This window comes from Idiotropiscis lumnitzeri, chromosome 5 (assembly GCF_059441095.1).
Source record: "Idiotropiscis lumnitzeri isolate Australia: NSW breed Sydney's pygmy pipehorse chromosome 5, RoL_Ilum_1.0, whole genome shotgun sequence".
Classification (NCBI taxonomy): Eukaryota; Metazoa; Chordata; class Actinopteri; order Syngnathiformes; family Syngnathidae; genus Idiotropiscis; species Idiotropiscis lumnitzeri.
In genome coordinates this window covers 19,759,952-19,777,481 of record NC_142395.1, presented here as the reverse complement: position 1 = coordinate 19,777,481, position 17,530 = coordinate 19,759,952, and positions in this window count along the sequence as shown.

Below are 17,530 nucleotides of genomic sequence, written 5' to 3'. Positions count from 1 at the left end.
CATGCAAACTCCACAAAAGATGGCCTGAGCCAAGATTTGATTCAAACCTTCCAACTCGGAAGCAGAACTACTCACCAGTCATAAATGAAACAAGAATCCAGCTCTCACTCCTCAGGCTATAATGTCAGGTGAGAAAAAGTAGATATCTTATTCAGCTGGTGCCGGAAAGATACACATGGACACTGATTGCTTGGTGCTTGATCCGTACGGATCACGGGTCAAAGATGATCCGTTACACCACAAGTCACGAGTCCATCATAGATGGATGTAACGGAGAGAAAACTGTCATTTTTCAAAATAACACATTTTTTTAAGACTCAAATAATAAATAAACCAGAAGCACTGCAATGTTTTTCTTTCATCTGTGCAGCCGTGGCCCGGTGATTGCGGGCTTCTGTGCTGCATCTTTTGAGGCTCACAAACAGGTGTTACGCACAACCCCTACAACTAAAGAAACGTATATATGGCAATGTACGGGCACAGAGCAAACGCAACTTCAACAGACACCAATCCCATTGTGAGCTAAAAAATATGCAGAGGTAATGTCAAATAGCCAACATCACAGCTTCCAGTGGAAACACGACACCCTTAAGCAGACTCATTGAAGAATGGCAGAAAGTCTTGAAATACCTCTGATTGAAAAGCTGCACTGTCTCGCCAGATTTTAATAAGACATTTGGTATTAGGCCCCTCTTTGAGCTGCTGCTTTATCACGGAGGAGGGGTTTACATGTCCCAGTGATTCGAGAGACTCAGATGAAAGTCAAACCTAGATTTGAGTTGTAACTTAATCAGCCTATTGGTCATGAGAGCCTGAGGTGGTGCACGGTGAGGATGAAGGTGAAAAACGGAACGGCTTGGAATTGTAACCAGTAGCAGAAATATGCATCGTCCAAGCTGAGACTAAAGAAGTCATCTGTGTATTTTGCCGGACAAAACAAGTCTCCCCATGTGTATGATAACATAAATACCAGAAAGTACATTTCTGAGGCAAACCATTGAGTTGGAGAGTGTTGCTCCTGAACAGGTACGATCCATAACTTTCATTTCATGAGGTCCCTTAAGAAAACTTGAAATCAATTTTGTATCAAGCCCCCCTGTTTACTAAATCAAATATGTGAACTGTTATGTTATGCTTGAAAACTTCCATGAGAAAAGCAATTAGTGAAACACCCAAACTGGTCTGCCTGACAGCATCCGAATCACAGCAATCACATTTTGTTTGCAGTTCTGACACTGGATGTGAACATTAGTCACAGTTGCCTGCTTTCGTACGCTGCGCCGAAGCCGCGCGGCCAATTAGATCATTTCAGGTGCAGGTTCACAAATTTCTGATTGGGTCTTAAGTGAATGTGAGTAAATGTGTTTGATTGTAAACACATAAGTTATGTAAAATGTGAAATGCCACTGCATGAATATAAAGACTCAAAGAGCTTATATTGCCCAACTACTCAGACCTTGGGGCTCATTATCAGGATTACTCCATTGTTTGACCCTGGCTGTGTTGAAATATGCACAATCCTTCTGTGTTCTAATCCAAAAATAATTGAATGCAATAAAAAAAATATGTGAAGAAAATATCAGAACAAATATATCCTTATTGTGTTTGTTTATTCTGTTGGACATCAATTTTTCGATCACTCTTCAGGTGTTGGGTGACATAATGACAACTGCATCGGTGAGAAGCAATGTCTCTCGGTTTGTATTGGACTCAGGGACACTCAAGGTGCACCTTTGGTGAGGTGAATCTTGAATGTTGACAGTAATAACCTTCTAAACCCTGTCAATTTTCTTGTGGCCATCTGGTTAAAACAGTGGTAGGCGGGCAAAACCTTCTCTGCTGGCCTAACATAACCAAAAACCAAGAAATCATGATCATATTTACAATAAAAGTTTAATTAATTTTCTTTACATTCATGTCATATTATATCCCAGTGTTGTATTTATAAGAGAGCAGTTTTTATCCAATCAGAATTCAGCTAACTTGTGTTGCCAGGCAGATTTCATAGTCTGCCTTCAGAATCAACAGTGCAGGCTTTTAGAGTGTGATAGCCAATCAGATCACGATTTGGTGACATGAAGGCCTTCTCGCAGGCCTCACGTTAAAGGTGCGAACGCGTCCGGTGATTCAGTTATCACTTGTGAGAGGGCAGCGCACAATGGCCGAAGGAGGGAAAAGTGTGGATTTGATTGCCGTTATACTTGCAAGGCCATTTTTCAAGATGGACCTCTCAAGAGAGGCTTGCACTCATGAGCCGAGGCCGTCTTAACAGAGTGTATGTCTGTTTATTATTTCTCGAACTGTGCATTATGCGGGATATTTATTCAAGTCGGACTAAGTAGGACTTTACTGAAGGCCTACGTGTGAAATGCACAGCCCGGCACTGGATCATGAGAGCGTTACTGAGGGAGTTTAATATCCAAAGAAAAGCACGATGAACTCATTCCATCCCTAAGACGTATGTTTACGTTTTCAAAAACGTAGTCCCCACCTCCCAAAGACGTATTTATACGTCTTTGCCCTTAACGTCATAGCTCCAAGTTTTTATAGCATTAGAACACAATATTCTGTTGGCCTTGAAAAAAATCAGTCAAAATCCAGAAAAACGCTGGAAATAAGGGGTTTCCTCAAGTGAATATTTCTGGGATTAAATGAGTTAAAACTCTATTGTACTATTTCAACACGTATATGATTTTCCTTTCTTTTTTTTTGGGTCGTAGACATGAAAAGTTTCTGTCAAACTAGCTCAGAGCTCAGTCGGATGAAGCGACAACAGACTGTGACAGGTCATTCACAGAACTTGCCATTAATGTACGCTCGTTAGCTACACTGCGATAATTTGGTGAGAGTTCAAAAGCACCTTTCATCTTGAAGGGGTGTCACGTTGCGACAGTTCATAAAACACATTGCTGTCAGTTAGTTTGTTGCATACTGTATGTATTTGAAAGTGCGTGCCACATACAAGGCTACCGGGTTCAACTTAACTAATCAAATCATTATACAGGAGAAAATTAACATTTTGTGATGTTTTTTTTTTCAATTGTTGCTAAAGTCACAACATGGGCAAAGCATCCATACTCGCATCATGTAACGCTGCTCTTTTGTAATCCATATTTGTCATCGGCTGCTATGGTTTTGTAAGCAATTTCCACAAAACAGCTAGTGGGAGTAGAAGAGTGGGCAGAAAATGTCATTATGATGCAGGAGACATGCTCATGGGCCGGACACACATATTTACACAAAGACAATCTAACAGCCCAAAGACCAACACTGATTGAGAGTCTGTTTGTTTCCAATCTGTCTCTTCCTTTCAGCTCACTGAGCTGCTTTGTCTTTTCTTCCAGGGTGATTTCAGTCTTTTAATTGATTTGTGTCTGTTTTTTTTTTTTTTTGCCATTACAGCCACATGAAAACAAACATGATGCAACAAAGTTATTTTTTTCCACATCCATCCTTCTGTTTATTATTGATAAATATCATCTTCAATTAATCTCCCATGTGTGTTCTTTTAAATAGAAGAATTAGAACCCGCCACGCAGAGACCATCAACTGTGACGACAACCCTCAACATCATCATAAACATCATGATCACGTTACAAAAAGTCTCAAATATTAATTCTAAAAATATTTGTTGGAATTTTTTTTAACACCGTATCTATCACAGTAAAACCTTTCAACGGTGAATGTTTTTGCTGCGCCATGTGAATGCGATCAACTATTTGATGACTTGCTTGACAATCATCCTTTTAAAAATAACAACGTTACTTTCATTATACTGAGGAACACATTTATTTTGTTGACTTAGGTTAGACAGGTGTTGGTAATTAATTGCTGACTGCGAAAAACAAAACTGATCTCAGTTATTCTCTATCACGTCGAGTTTTGGTCCTATAGGATCCCTTTTTTTTTTGTTCCAAAAATATTTTGAAACGTGTATGTGCAAATAAGGGTGACATGGTGACAAGCTTTGAACAAAATAAATAAAACTTCTACTTAATTCCTACTATGCTATAGCTTTCTATTGTGTCGATATTCATAGTGCTGACCTATTGGGCGCCGCACGCACCTCTCACCACATTGTCTCAATTTTGACAGCGCAAACAAGTTGCCACATAGCTGTAGATGAGTCTAATCATAATAAGCAAGCAAATCTTTCTACACGTAATCAATGGAATTTTGATGATCTGCCAAGTAAGCCGTAGAGAAAAAACAAAAAAATAAATAAAACTAACTCAGCATCCACATTTTTGTGTTAATCACCATAAAAAATCCAAGTCAACAGAATTATTTTTTTTTTAATTACAAAGATGACACCTGTCCTTCCACGGAATGTCACAAAGAGTTTGTGGAAATACGCATGATCCAGCCTGATGTTTCACAGTGTAGTGAAAGCAGCCACACAGATCTTGTTAAGGGTCTGAAAAGCCGACAAGTATATTAAGTGTGATTTAGTTCCAGTGAAGTGCACAGACTTCTTTAGGGTACGTGTGAGTGGGTTGTGGTTGTGTCTGTCTTTGTGTAAATTGTGGTGGAGCACAGGGTTGGGAGGGGTCACACTCCAAATCACTGAAAGCCTGGAGGGAACAAGCTGAGCCAGTTAGAAATAGCACAGACAAGACTAAACTCTTTTTTAATAGCTCCTCCCACTCCATCATTTCATATCTAGGCCGCTCCTCAGCAACACGACGCTGCTCCAAGGTTAAACACCATCAATAGACAGACACTCAATAAAATCATCATAGTAGTTTAAGACGGTAATAAAACATTTTACGTACGTTGTAAATATGCGCTGAGATGTGCATTAAAATCTCGATGCGTACACAGTATATCAGTCGAATTCCGTGTTGCTTGTATGGTATTTAATCGATCTAATGAGCTTATGTTGTGTAGTCGTTATGTTCTGAAGAAAATGAGGCATGATAAAAAAAAAATTAAAATGCAACGGCGAAGGTTGTTGATGCCAGCGCGTCGAATTGTCTGCTGGACGGTCACGAGGCTGCTTTCAAATGTTGACGTGATAATATTTCTGAACAGGAATTGGTTGGCTGGGGTTATTTTTCTTTCTTTCAGTCGACTGGTGCATTCTGAAGTAAAAAGGTTTTATGTGGAGCCTCGGGCTTTTGAATGAGTCGTCTTAGGGTTGATAATTGGGAAGTGGAATTGTGTCCACAGTCGTGATGCAGCAGAATGATAAAACTTTAACGAGAAGCAAATCCTAAAATAATAAAATGATCTTAATAGGTATGACTGAGATGTTTTAACTTTGTTTTCTCATGTTCAAAATAAGATTATAACAGTCACCTGGTGCTCTATTTTTGGTCCACTTTAATTAAAAAAAATAAAGAAATTGGATATTGTTGTTTGACATGAATACAGCCAGACACCAATTGTTTGTTTGTTCGCCAGTTAGCTACTAGTTTGTGGTAATATTGACTCCTGAATCCTGAGCCCTGTTGGAATGACAGGGGTGCAATTAATATCTATTTTTAGACTTCATATCCTTCTTCTTCCTTTTTTTTTTTTTTTTTATCATTGTGCGAAAATGTAAGCCTCTGTTTTCGACGTGCCAAACTTCTGTGTTGCGTTATGAAGCTTCAAACCTGGAGTGTCATTTTAGCCCATCAAATGTTAATATTGACAAGGCGTTTCCAAAAAGACAGCAGAATGTGAACATGTTCAAAGTGTCAGTCAGTTTTTTTTTTTCCCCACAGAGGTCCAATTCTTGTTCCTTAAAAAGTCTTCTATTGCTCTTGTAAAATGTTTAAGGTCATAATTCATTGTTCCTGTCAAGAGCTATCCTGTCAGTTTTTTGCACTCAGCTGAATGTGAGCAGAGAATATTACCCTTTAAAGTTCTGAATTCATCTTGTTATTTCCATGAACAGTCATATCATCAATAAGCATCAAACGCAGAGTTTTTTTTAGATGTTTTCTTTCAAAGCTTATGGCCATGAATTCTTTCTTATGGATACGTATTCGACATCATAGTTACGCCAAACATTTTTCAATTTGAGGGCGCGTCTTGTTTGTCACTCGGTGTTATGACGCAGTGTTCCATCCCGATCGTCCTCGCAGCACATAAATGGTCAATGGATATGTCAACTGAGTGCTGCACATTGCTAATGCAGTGAAATTGGCTTTATACTGCCCCCTGGTGGCCAAAGTCGTCACAACAGAAAGAGCTGCACAAAGGCTTGATATTGATGACGACATCAGGCTACACGAATGTATGTCGGATTTTGGGCCGACAGAAATATCAAGACAAGCGTAGTGTCTCGTAGCCGATTTGGAATTATCTTGACGCATCGTTGCCGTGTAGTGTAACGTATTGATTGATCACTTGTCATCTTGGGACGCTTTCAATAGGAAGACACTTATGATGAGAGACTGGACATAACATGTAAATACAAGCAGACAAAATGGTGAAAAAAATAAAAAAGGGAACGGACAATAGTGGTGAAATATTGGAACGTATATGCAGCGTTTCAATTTCATGCTACGTTTGCTAACTGCAAAGCCAGTAAGTGATTAGCCAACGTGGCATCATTAAACTAATTTGTCACCAAGTTTTTTTGGGAGAATAGACAGTCCATACTGCCCTCTCACCACCAGCCAGGAACGTGTCCGTAGTCTCTTTTTTTTTCTGTTTTTGAACAAACGCAATGTGTAATATCTCCCAGTAGTCTGACGACAAAAAAAGTGGTGTAGTTTGAGAAGGCCATGACTACGCCACTTACCGACAGTGCATTCTTCTGCCCTGTAATGAACTATTTTTTACACCAATGTGCAAATAAGTTAATAGGGAGCCATTCGTAATCTAGAAATCTCTGGAACCGCCGTAACACGTAAACCCAATAGTCATCCAAGTAACACTCTATTCCGGAACTAATTTAAAGTTTTATCGTAAGAAAGGAGTTGCACCTTTTCATCCGTTCAAATGTAGCAGTTGAGAAATAAATCCCAAAAATGACAGCCATAAATTATTGCAGTTTTCTGATGCCGCAACAATTACACTATATTGTGACAGGTATTTGCTATTCAGAGATGCATACATAATCACGTCAATTGAAGCAAATGATGGTGAGGTTGTCAGGTACTCCACCGAAGCAAATCTTGATCAGGCGGAGGTGCGCCATTTGTTGTACTGTGACACCAGCTGCAGTGGCTTCCCAAGAGGAGAGAGTTTTGATGCTGCCTATAAATGCCACTCTTCTGCTTCATCAGGATTTCTCAAAATTATTTTGACAAGTAAACAAGCAGTTTGAGAAAACAGATTGACAGAATTGCTAATCAAGGTAATTTAAAGTCAAATTTAAATCGTAAATGTCAGCCCTGCTCCATTTTTACATCAACCTGAAGAGGTAATTGGCTTGCTTCTGCAGTGCTGAGCAAATTATAAATACAGAAATAAATAAATCTGTTTTTTTTATATATTTTAACACTATTTTTTTCATGCTCATTCACTCTTTAGACCCTTCAATTAAGCTAGCATGCATGTTTTGAAATATCATATTAAGCTGGAGTAGCACCAACGTGGAAGATGCGTTAACCACCACCCCGAGACTTATTAAAACTCACACTTTATTGCTCAGCACACAAGTTTGGGAATCTGTGAAATAAATTGGAGTAAAATGCTGGCTTTTCACTGAACTAACAACTCCCCACATTGCAGGATGTTACAGTTCCATGAAATGGCTTTGTTTGGGTATGACTTCCTCGATGATGGGTTGTGCAGTATTGTCCAAAAATGCTCTCATTAATTTTTGCTGAAAATCCACACTCTGTATTGGCAGAATCCAAACCAACATGAAACTATGTTTATTCTTGATTAAATCATGACTACATTTTTTTTTGTACATTTTGTTATGCCTTTGTATGATCTTGTTGCATTTTTTCCCTAAATATCCAAAAGACATTTTGAACTCAGATCCACAAGTGGAAATGGGGGTCAGGTTTGAAGATGTAGCAGGTGTTTGTATGCAGGGCAGAATGTTAAGAGGCATCACGGTAAGTGAGAGGTGCGGGCGTGAGAGGTGTCAGGAGGTTTCGGCGACTGTCAATGGAAACATTGGCCTTGCTTGTCCTGGCGTTGCACCAGACTCCCCGAGTGCAGCCTTGTTTCCGGAAGCTTCAGTTTTCCCCCGCCGCCAGTACAAGACGTCCTCTCTGCGGCTGTCGCGGCTAACAGACGCCATCCGTCACAGTTGCTCAGAAACCGCTCGCATCCAATCTCACACCACTGCTGTGAAGGCAACTGTTCGAGCTTGTCTCACAAATCTGCTCCAAAGGCATATATTTACACACTGTCACAGCAGCACTCAGACACAAAGAGCGACAGAAAAATTCTTGCTTCACTTTGCCAGAGACACTTCTGCTGAATTTGTCACTGTCCTGCTTTTTATATCCCGCGCTCTGTGTTGTTGGCTGCTGGATATACAGTCACAATCTACCTCATTGTCAGAATCTCCTGGACTAAACTCTCTTCAGCCGAGCATGAAGGGCTATCATGTGGCTCATAGCCAAACGTACACTTTGGCACGGAAATGTCCTTCAAATATTTAAAGGTGTTTTGGTTTGTGTTCAACATTCATGACACATTTTATTCATGTTTCTCTTATAATAAGCATGATGAGGGAGTGGTTAGCTCATGGGTGGCAAACTCATTTTAATTAAGGGGCCACGTTCACCGCAATTTGATTATTATCATGATTCCACTGGTTGGTTGGTTCAGCTCTGGACGGGAGATTTGTGACACTCAAACAATCTGTGTTGGGAGGATGGTGGGGAGTTGGCAATTGTGGTCTCTAAGTTCCCACTTCCCATGTGAAACACCTTTGATTGGCCGTGACTGAAGTTGGCTGTGATCGTTCCCACAGCGGCGCAGACCTCACACTCTCAGTTTCACTGGCCGGCGCTCGCCTGTGAAATTACCAACATTGGGGCTAACCCCACCAAGTTTATTTACGCCCAAGTGTGAATCCGGGTGGATACCTCCCTCTTGCCCAAGGTCAACTTGGATAAATTCCAGTTTACCTACGAGGCTGGTGAGAATAAGATGACTAGAAAATGGATGGAAGTAGAATATAATTTTGGCCATTATTATTTTCAATTTTATTTAATGTCTTTGTAGATCTTACCAAATCTACATTTCCAAGACAGTGAGTACATCCAGTACCTTAAAATATTTTTAAAAACGTTATTTTTAATACCCACAATGCAGAGGTCACCTTCAGTCTGGTGCTGCACTTTACCAAGGGTCAATTGCATTTCACTGTGACCTTCCCATCGTGATGAAAAGAGCCTTCTCGGGAGAAAAAAAAAAAGCATTACTTCAGTTGGCTGGAGATGATTGGATGTACACCAGCTTTTATGTTAATGATGTACACTTTATGTTACCTCATGTGCTCAGTTGGAGGGGAGATGTATTTCATTCTGTTTTATATGAAGACTGAGCACCGTCATTGTATCACCTGGCTGCGAGACAAATGTCCCTGCGGAGGAACTAAAGTTAATCTCGTGCCCATCACATATGGGATGCATGTTAGGGAATTGTTCACACCACAGCATTTAGTTACCCAATTGACTGCTCATGCGAAGATACGTGCAACTTGTGCTAATCCCTTCAATAATTGGGATGATTACTTTGTTACTCTAATAAATTTAACGAGCGGTGGGATCAAATTGAGGAATGCAGTTCAAGATGGTGCATTGTTACAGGTCTCATCACCAACCCATTAACTTTTTTCAGTTCATGGTCAGAGAACCTTCTTCCACATTTCACGACACAGGTTTTGTAGCCAACACACACACAAAAAAAATCTACGTTTTGAATATTTGTTTGAAAAAGAACTAGCAAGGGCAGATAACAGTCAGGTGGGCATTCAAATGAAGATGAGAAACAATCATTTTATTGCATTCAAAAACAATTTAAATTGTCTTATACTACCTTTCTCTGGTTACTAAGCCTTATACTGATTGCTTTCTTTAGGATTAGAAGTCACTTTTATTTATTTTTTTTAATCACAATGAATGAAACTCTACTCCTTTGTCTATCATCCAGCATGTCTGACAGTGTTAATCAGTTCATCATTATTATTGTAGCATTGTTCTGATCCCACTCTACAATTGAATCTGTTTATGTTGTGCAGACGAATGTGAAGCGTGTGTTTATTCGACAATCAACATATTGATTGAGGAATATAAAATGTTTTGCATTCCTGCTCGCATTGTGTTTGTTAATGGAGCGCTCCAAGTCTGTTTGACGTGCCTATGGCTATTGGCGGCTTCATCACAACTGTGCTCGTTGAACTCATCTCATCATCTCTCACACATCTTCTGTGGCGCTCTCTCACTCGCTCCCTCTCAGCTGCCATTATTTATTCAGTTTGTTTGGCGGGACTCAGCAGCCGCAGCAGCCCCCGCCTGGCAGACCTATTGAACTGAGGCATAATAGATGTAATACATCAATGCGTTTGAGCTGAGAGCCTTTAATTAGGCCTTCCTGCTCGTTTCATCAATTCCCCGTGCCCTCCTGGGATTTGGGGGAGGGCTGTTGGTGATACAGACAGGCCTCCTGCGCTGCATGTGAATCACTGCCACCTCCTCAGCCGATTGCTTTGACTCCTCAGTGGGTCCTTTGTCCCTGAAAGCGCCAGCCTCTTGTCCTCCTCTCGCCCGGCCCCTTCTGCCAATCATGTATGCAAGGTCAGATGACACAAATGTTAATTGTAACCTGAACGTCCAAATTAAAAACACGGCCTCCATCGGGATGAGACGACTAAAAGTAAATATGTTCACATCTCTTAGCGTGTACGTGTCCCCGTCTTTTTTTTTTTTTTTCATGGTTGTATTTGCGGCATTATACGATCGTGACCTTGCGCTACAGGTGCGGTGGAAATATGTCATGTTTTATAAATGTCACACCAATCTCATGCGGATGCTGACATTTTCTTAGTAGCCATTCACATTTCAAATTAATCATTGCAACAAAATTGACTCAGATCACACCTGCACATTAAATTGAGAGTGCCCACCCTGTCAGGAGAGACGGAGGCGCATGTAATTACAGTAAAGTGACGATTTGAATCTGTACTTTCCTAATTAAATCACTTTTGTATACTAACTATCATCCTGCCAACATGTTCACACACATGTCCATATGTTAGTAGCTCTATTGTTAGAAGGCAAGATATTCAATTATCAGAGCCACTGGGGGGGAAAAAAGCATGCACTCAGAGTAACAGCCCACAGGATGTAAAAATACAATTTCATCCTTACCTGCCAGACTCGAGAGTTTGGGTGGTTCTATTCTGGGAAGAAAAAAATAGTTGGACAATCATCTCTTAAACAGAAGTTTTTTTGACAACGCTTGTCATAACGGTGACATCTGGTCGTTATCACCTACAGTACGTGTACAATATTCTTAGATATTGAGATGTTTATATAGTTTATACATGGTCATGGTGGGAAGACTTGCAGTGCACAAACGAAGTGGGCCGTATGTTGCAAGAGTCATATTCAAATCGTCAAGCTGCGATTGAAGGCCAAAACTGGATCTGGTGAATGGATGAATAGCAGTCTAGACCAGTGATTCCCAAAATAGATGCTGTGGCGTTTTTGCTTGAGTGTTGATAGGAGACAAAAAGTAAAAAAAAATAAAATAAAACAACAATAATTCTAAGGTGAATGAAAAGAAAAGGATATTTGACCAGGAAAAAAAAGAAAAGAAAGAGGACACATGTTAAGGTGGCGAGTCTCTGTTATCCTGACTTTGAACACCAGCAGCCGCCGCCTAACCGTCTGGAAGCCCGGATCACCCGCTGAGTCCAAAGAGTGTGATCCGTCCATTTTACACAGCACAAGCTACTCGGACCACCTGAACGTCACTTCACAGGATGAGCGATGAGCTCCTATGTAGCGTGCATTGGTCAACGAACATCTAATTATTCAATGCACAAAATGAAAGTGAAGTGAAATATTCTATTTCTGGTCTCATGCGCAAACGGATACGCAGTATAAGTATAAAGTTGGGTGCCACCTGTTTTCTTTTCAATTAAAACCGGAAAGGAAAAAAAATGGTTGTAAGTGCTTGTCAAAACTTTGAAGCTTCAGTGTCTGTGACAGGGGCGGCGATGTATTTATCCACACATGACGCTTGAATCACGTCTTATCAAAAAGGAATTTTATTTTCTAACTAAAACTAACAGACTAAATGAGGGATTCTGACAAAAAGAATAAAATGGATGAATGGAGCACAACTTAAAGGAAAAAGTGTGTGTGGTTGGATTTAGAAGGCAGCCCAAATAAAATGCCACAATTCCAACTAATTGTAAACCTTGCCGATTTCTAATGCAGCAAGCATTCAACCTGATGATGCGATGTGAAATGACAGCATTGCTTCTGAGATGCTTGCCAGGCTGACGGAGGCAGCAGTGAAACTGTGGCAAAAAAAAAAAAAAAAAAAAAAAGGTTGCCGTTGCGTCTGACTTGGTGTGTGAACAGTAAACAACAGACACAAAAGTCTGTTCTTTCTTTAAATATTATCTCTCCGTAGGCCGCACTTCACCAAACGCGGGTTAGGGTATTATTTTAAAAGGGGAAAAAAAAACTCTGTTTGTCTTTCTCAATCGATCCTAGATTTGCCATTTTGTTCCTATGATTAAATTGCTCATTCCAAAATAATATCATCAAAATCGTTCTCCTTTGATTTTGTTCTGCCACTCAACACCACAGAATCACAAAGTCATAATCAGGAATCAATATGATGGAGCACAATATCGTGTTTCAAACGAAAAGTCTCTTTGTCTGCTACATGTGACATTCACATCTCAGGAATCTATAAGGGTCTCGGTTTTTTCTTTCCAGCTCAAGAGGTGTAGGGAAGAGAAAAACTGTCAGTGGTAACATTAAAAATGTCGATCTGAAAAATGATCAGCCCAGTCTCGGCGGGGTTAGAGGTCATCGCTAGGAAGAGATTACATTTCAAGTGTGCAATCTTGACGACACCCACTGTATGATAAAAAGCTCAGCGATGTCTTGTATATGTGAACAGAACAAGTCTGAAGGTGATGTGACGTGTCCATTTTAAGAGTACTCATTAACAAATTTAATAGTTTGAATTATTATCCTTACAGTTTTTATGCATCAATGTCTTATTTTCAAGTTCACAAGTCACTCCGGATAATGAGGTAGAAAAAAAAAACATAATTTATGTTATACCCGATCATGAACAGATATTTCATCCTGGAAGGCAAGTTATAACATAAATAAAGGAATAAAGAACAGGCTTAAGAGGTAGATATGCTAACACAATGAAGGATATTTAGCTAGACGAAAAATAAACATGAAAAAAAAAGGTGTTCATGTTAATGTTTTTGGGACACCACTGTCCGTGCTCAGATGGAGAGGCAGTTACGTTTCATGAAGTGGAAGCACCAAAAAGGGACCACCCGCAGCTCGCCCTTTGTATTCATCGCCTTGGCAACCACCTGAGCGTGAAGACGTACCGTAACTGCACTCTCCCACAGCACGTTGTTCAAGCAGCCATTGGCAAACTCGTTCCTCCAGCTGTGGACATTTATTTATTTCGTTTTTTGTCATCGCAGTAAGAGGAGCCGCCGCGTTTCGCCAGTCCCTACCAATTTTCTCACTCCCTCCAAACTTTCTCTCTGCTGCTCGATTACGGTTTGCAGCGGAAAAGTTTGTGACGTGCAGCTTTGTAGGCTGTGGAATATCAACATAGTTTGTTAGCATTGGGTAAACATATCCAATCTATTGCCTTGATTTAAGGGTAATGAAAAAACAAAACACCCCAAAAAATAAAATGGTGAAAATGATGATAAAATATGTATGCACACATTTAAAGTAGATCTTTATGCACATACAAATACCGAATAAGTAGGATGAATATTGCATGGTACTGCCCAGTCTTTTACATCCACCGAATCTAATCCCTTCAGTGTTCTGCTAATATATCCATTACATGAGTGAACCTCCCATAAGACAACCCTAGTCAGTAAATAATTCTGGTTAATTATAGCCCAGACATCCATCTTTCTGCGTGTGCAGGAGCTGCGAGAGGCATGTACTATTAATAAAACAATGGTTATTACTACTGTTGATGGTCTACTTTGGAACCTGCTAATCACACTAAATTCCAAATGAATACAATCTAATCTTATAATGATCCACTGGAAAACAGAGGATGCCTCGTCCTGTGAATTACAATGCACTCATTGATCTTAGATGGAAATATTCATTTCATTTTGCAGGAAAGGTTGGAAGTTAATTAGAAGCCAAAGGGAGGCTGAAATGTTTCACAGTGCTCTATGTAGTATCATAACAAACGAACTGATGTACCCACAATTAATCATGTGAACCTTTTTGTTTTAAGTCCAATTTTCCAGAATTTGAATTAGGGTTCGGTTGAGGTTCGCTTTGCGCAACACTGTCTTTTTTCCCTCATTTACAAACAAGGGGAGTGTACACTTGTAAGCAGAAAGTGATGCTAAGTGGTCACCAGCGTTATTATTGTCTTGGTCTTTTAATTAGTTAGTTTTTATTTGGTTTTGATTGACAAATTAAGTAAAAAAAATTTTTTAGTATTAGTTTTAGTTTTTTGTGTTATACGTGTGTGCCGGATTTTAAAAGAACTAGTATTAATTATGTGGCATAAAAAAATATTGCTGTTAAACATTTTGATAATCCAGGGTACAGGTTAACCATCCACAAACTGAATTACAATAATTCAATTCGCTTCTTGCGACTCACGGTTGTGCAGTAATATCGAAATAAATACATTTAAAATCAACCCCAAGGGCTCTTGTATTAAATTAATTGCCAAAGACGAAAATGAAAGGTAATTCTAGTTAGTCTCAGTTATTTATTTATTTTTTTTAAAGAATAATCCTTTTTATTTTATTTTGTTATATTTTTTACCAAGTAGTGCTCAATGACCACATGAGTAACCAGCAGGCCTGTTTCAAAAATAGACGACTGGAGATGGGAGATTATTTTCTAGGAATGTTGTTAAAATGATCATTTGAACGTTCATGAATATAATGTGTTACATGACGTGTCTTTCCATTTCCAAATTAGTGAAATCATTAACATGAGATTTGTCTTCACATAGAGCAACATAAAAAGCTTATTTGAACATTTTATTTCTTTTAGTAGTCTGTATCAAACCGTTCACATTAATCAGTACCCAAGAAGAAGCTCCCAGTTTTCAAAAAGTTTTGTGACACCTGGTAGCGCAAGTGCACCTAAAACGAGCTGCCAACCACTGAATGCAAATGAGGAAGTAAAGTGGCATAGCGAGGGGTCAATTGTGGGGAGAAAAATAAAAAGGTGTGGAGACATTTTCGATATATGGATGTTCTCTGTGACAGGCATAGCAATTCAGGGTAAGTCTGAGGTCAACTCACCTGAGTAAATTATATTTTATCCTACCTTGTATACGTTTTAATATTCCATATTTTTGTGACCATTAGGTGCATCGAATTAAAAGACACATATATAAGGCTCGCCATATTACTGGACGAAGGCATGGTAAAACATACACTAGTTTAAAATCAGTAGTAGCATGCGTGCAGGCTAAAAGTTATGCTGCCATGAATGTTAGTGTATTTTTTTGTTGGGATGATGGCAAGCTCCGAGTTCATTTGCTGCACTATAAAAAAACTATACCGGTCCCAACAGTGGGCGTGCCTTTAGCGTAATAAGACATGCTGCAATAAAAGGTGAACCGTCCATTTTGGAGAAAATTAGTAGTATATTGCGATCAATCTCAACTGCATCGGGTGCAGCATTATTTTAATTTTAAAAGTATAATTTTTAACACAGCTCTTGTATTAGATCTTAATCCATTGCACAGATGTACTGCAACTAATTTTATGGCCTGTGAGCACCCCCCACAATCGGCGTATTCCATCGGCAGAGCAATCCAAATAGGTCGTTGCAATCATTCACGTGTCACATAAATAGATGAAATAACTACAAAATATCATAAAACATTCATAAAAAGGAAACTTTAAACTTTTGAGCATTTGCATTACTGTCGCAACAAATGTGGGTCATATCAGCTATCATGCCGGTTACAAGAACTTGTCAAGTCTTTTTATGTGTCCATCATAACCATGTTGACTTTTCAAACATTTTATGGAAGTACTGCAAGTTTGTGTCTTTCATAAAGTAGTGAAACGACCTCCTCTCGTGCAGATTAACTGGGACATCAAACTACATTTATATGATATTAAAATTGAGAGTCACCCAAACAAAGTTTTGGGGAATGACGATTGATCCGAAATTGTGTTGGAAACCACAAATTGAATACACGAAACGTAAAGTAGACAAATCAATGGCTGTCTGTATAAAGTAAAGGCTTTACTGAATAAGAAAGCTCCTCATATAATGTACACATCTCTCATGTTGAAGTTTGGGGAAATGTCTATAAAACAGACATAGATCCAAATATAGAAAAGAGTGATTTGAATAATGAACAAGGTTGAGTTTGGAGAATCTATAATTACTCGTAGGATCGGTTATATTAAAATTCATGGATATTGTTTATCCTGAAGACTTTGGAAATAGCTTTTAGTGCAGTTAACAAAAGCCTATCTACTTTTTTCACGTTAAGAGAAGGAAATTATTATTATTGTTATTAGAAGATGTAAAGTGAGGACCAACATAGAATTCAGATGAGTTTCAATTTTGTGTGTGAAATTGTGGCATGGACTTGATGAGTTGAATGTAGTTCTTTGTTGGGGGTTTACAAAAAATTTTGAATGTATGGTGCCATTGATAAGGAATATAATGTGAGTGAATATTAATTTATTTTGCACTATTTGAAATTCTAGGGGATTCATGAGACACAGTCAACAGATGTTCGAAATTATTTTTCTTTTTTGCCACGTCTACCACCGAAAATAAACTACGCATACTCATAAATGTTAAATACTGAGTCAGACCTTTTATTATTTCGGAGCATCTTGCATCCTGAAGATGCACAGCGTTGGTAACCATGGGAACAAAATGTTTGTCAATTTATCATAATGGAGGGAGAGCATGAAGATTGCAGTCTCTTTCCTAATGAACCATGCATGACCTCACACTGTCAGTTCGGCAGTCTCCACTTCCCTTTTTAGACTTCATAATGAAAGGGCCGACTCGGCTTGTACTCCATTGCCCCTTGGCCACAACCCTTAACTTTAAGCTTTTTTTCTTCAACATCAAACCCAAGAGCCAACATAGTAAGTAATAAGTAAGTAATATGCACCTGTGAATATACATCCCCTTAGATTAAGGAGGCCTCGCTTTTTTGGTTTCCCGGCCAGCAGAGGTTTGAGCAATCACTCGGTGACCATTCATCAGTTCCTATAGTTCAAAGCTTTTTTTTTTTTATCTTCACTTTCCATGGTTTATCTTTTAAGTAATGGAGCATTTTTTTATTTTCGATCGGGGACTAAATGCAGTTTAAAATTGCAGTACGAAGATTTTTGCAGATCTATATCTTCAAGGCTTTGAGCCCCTAT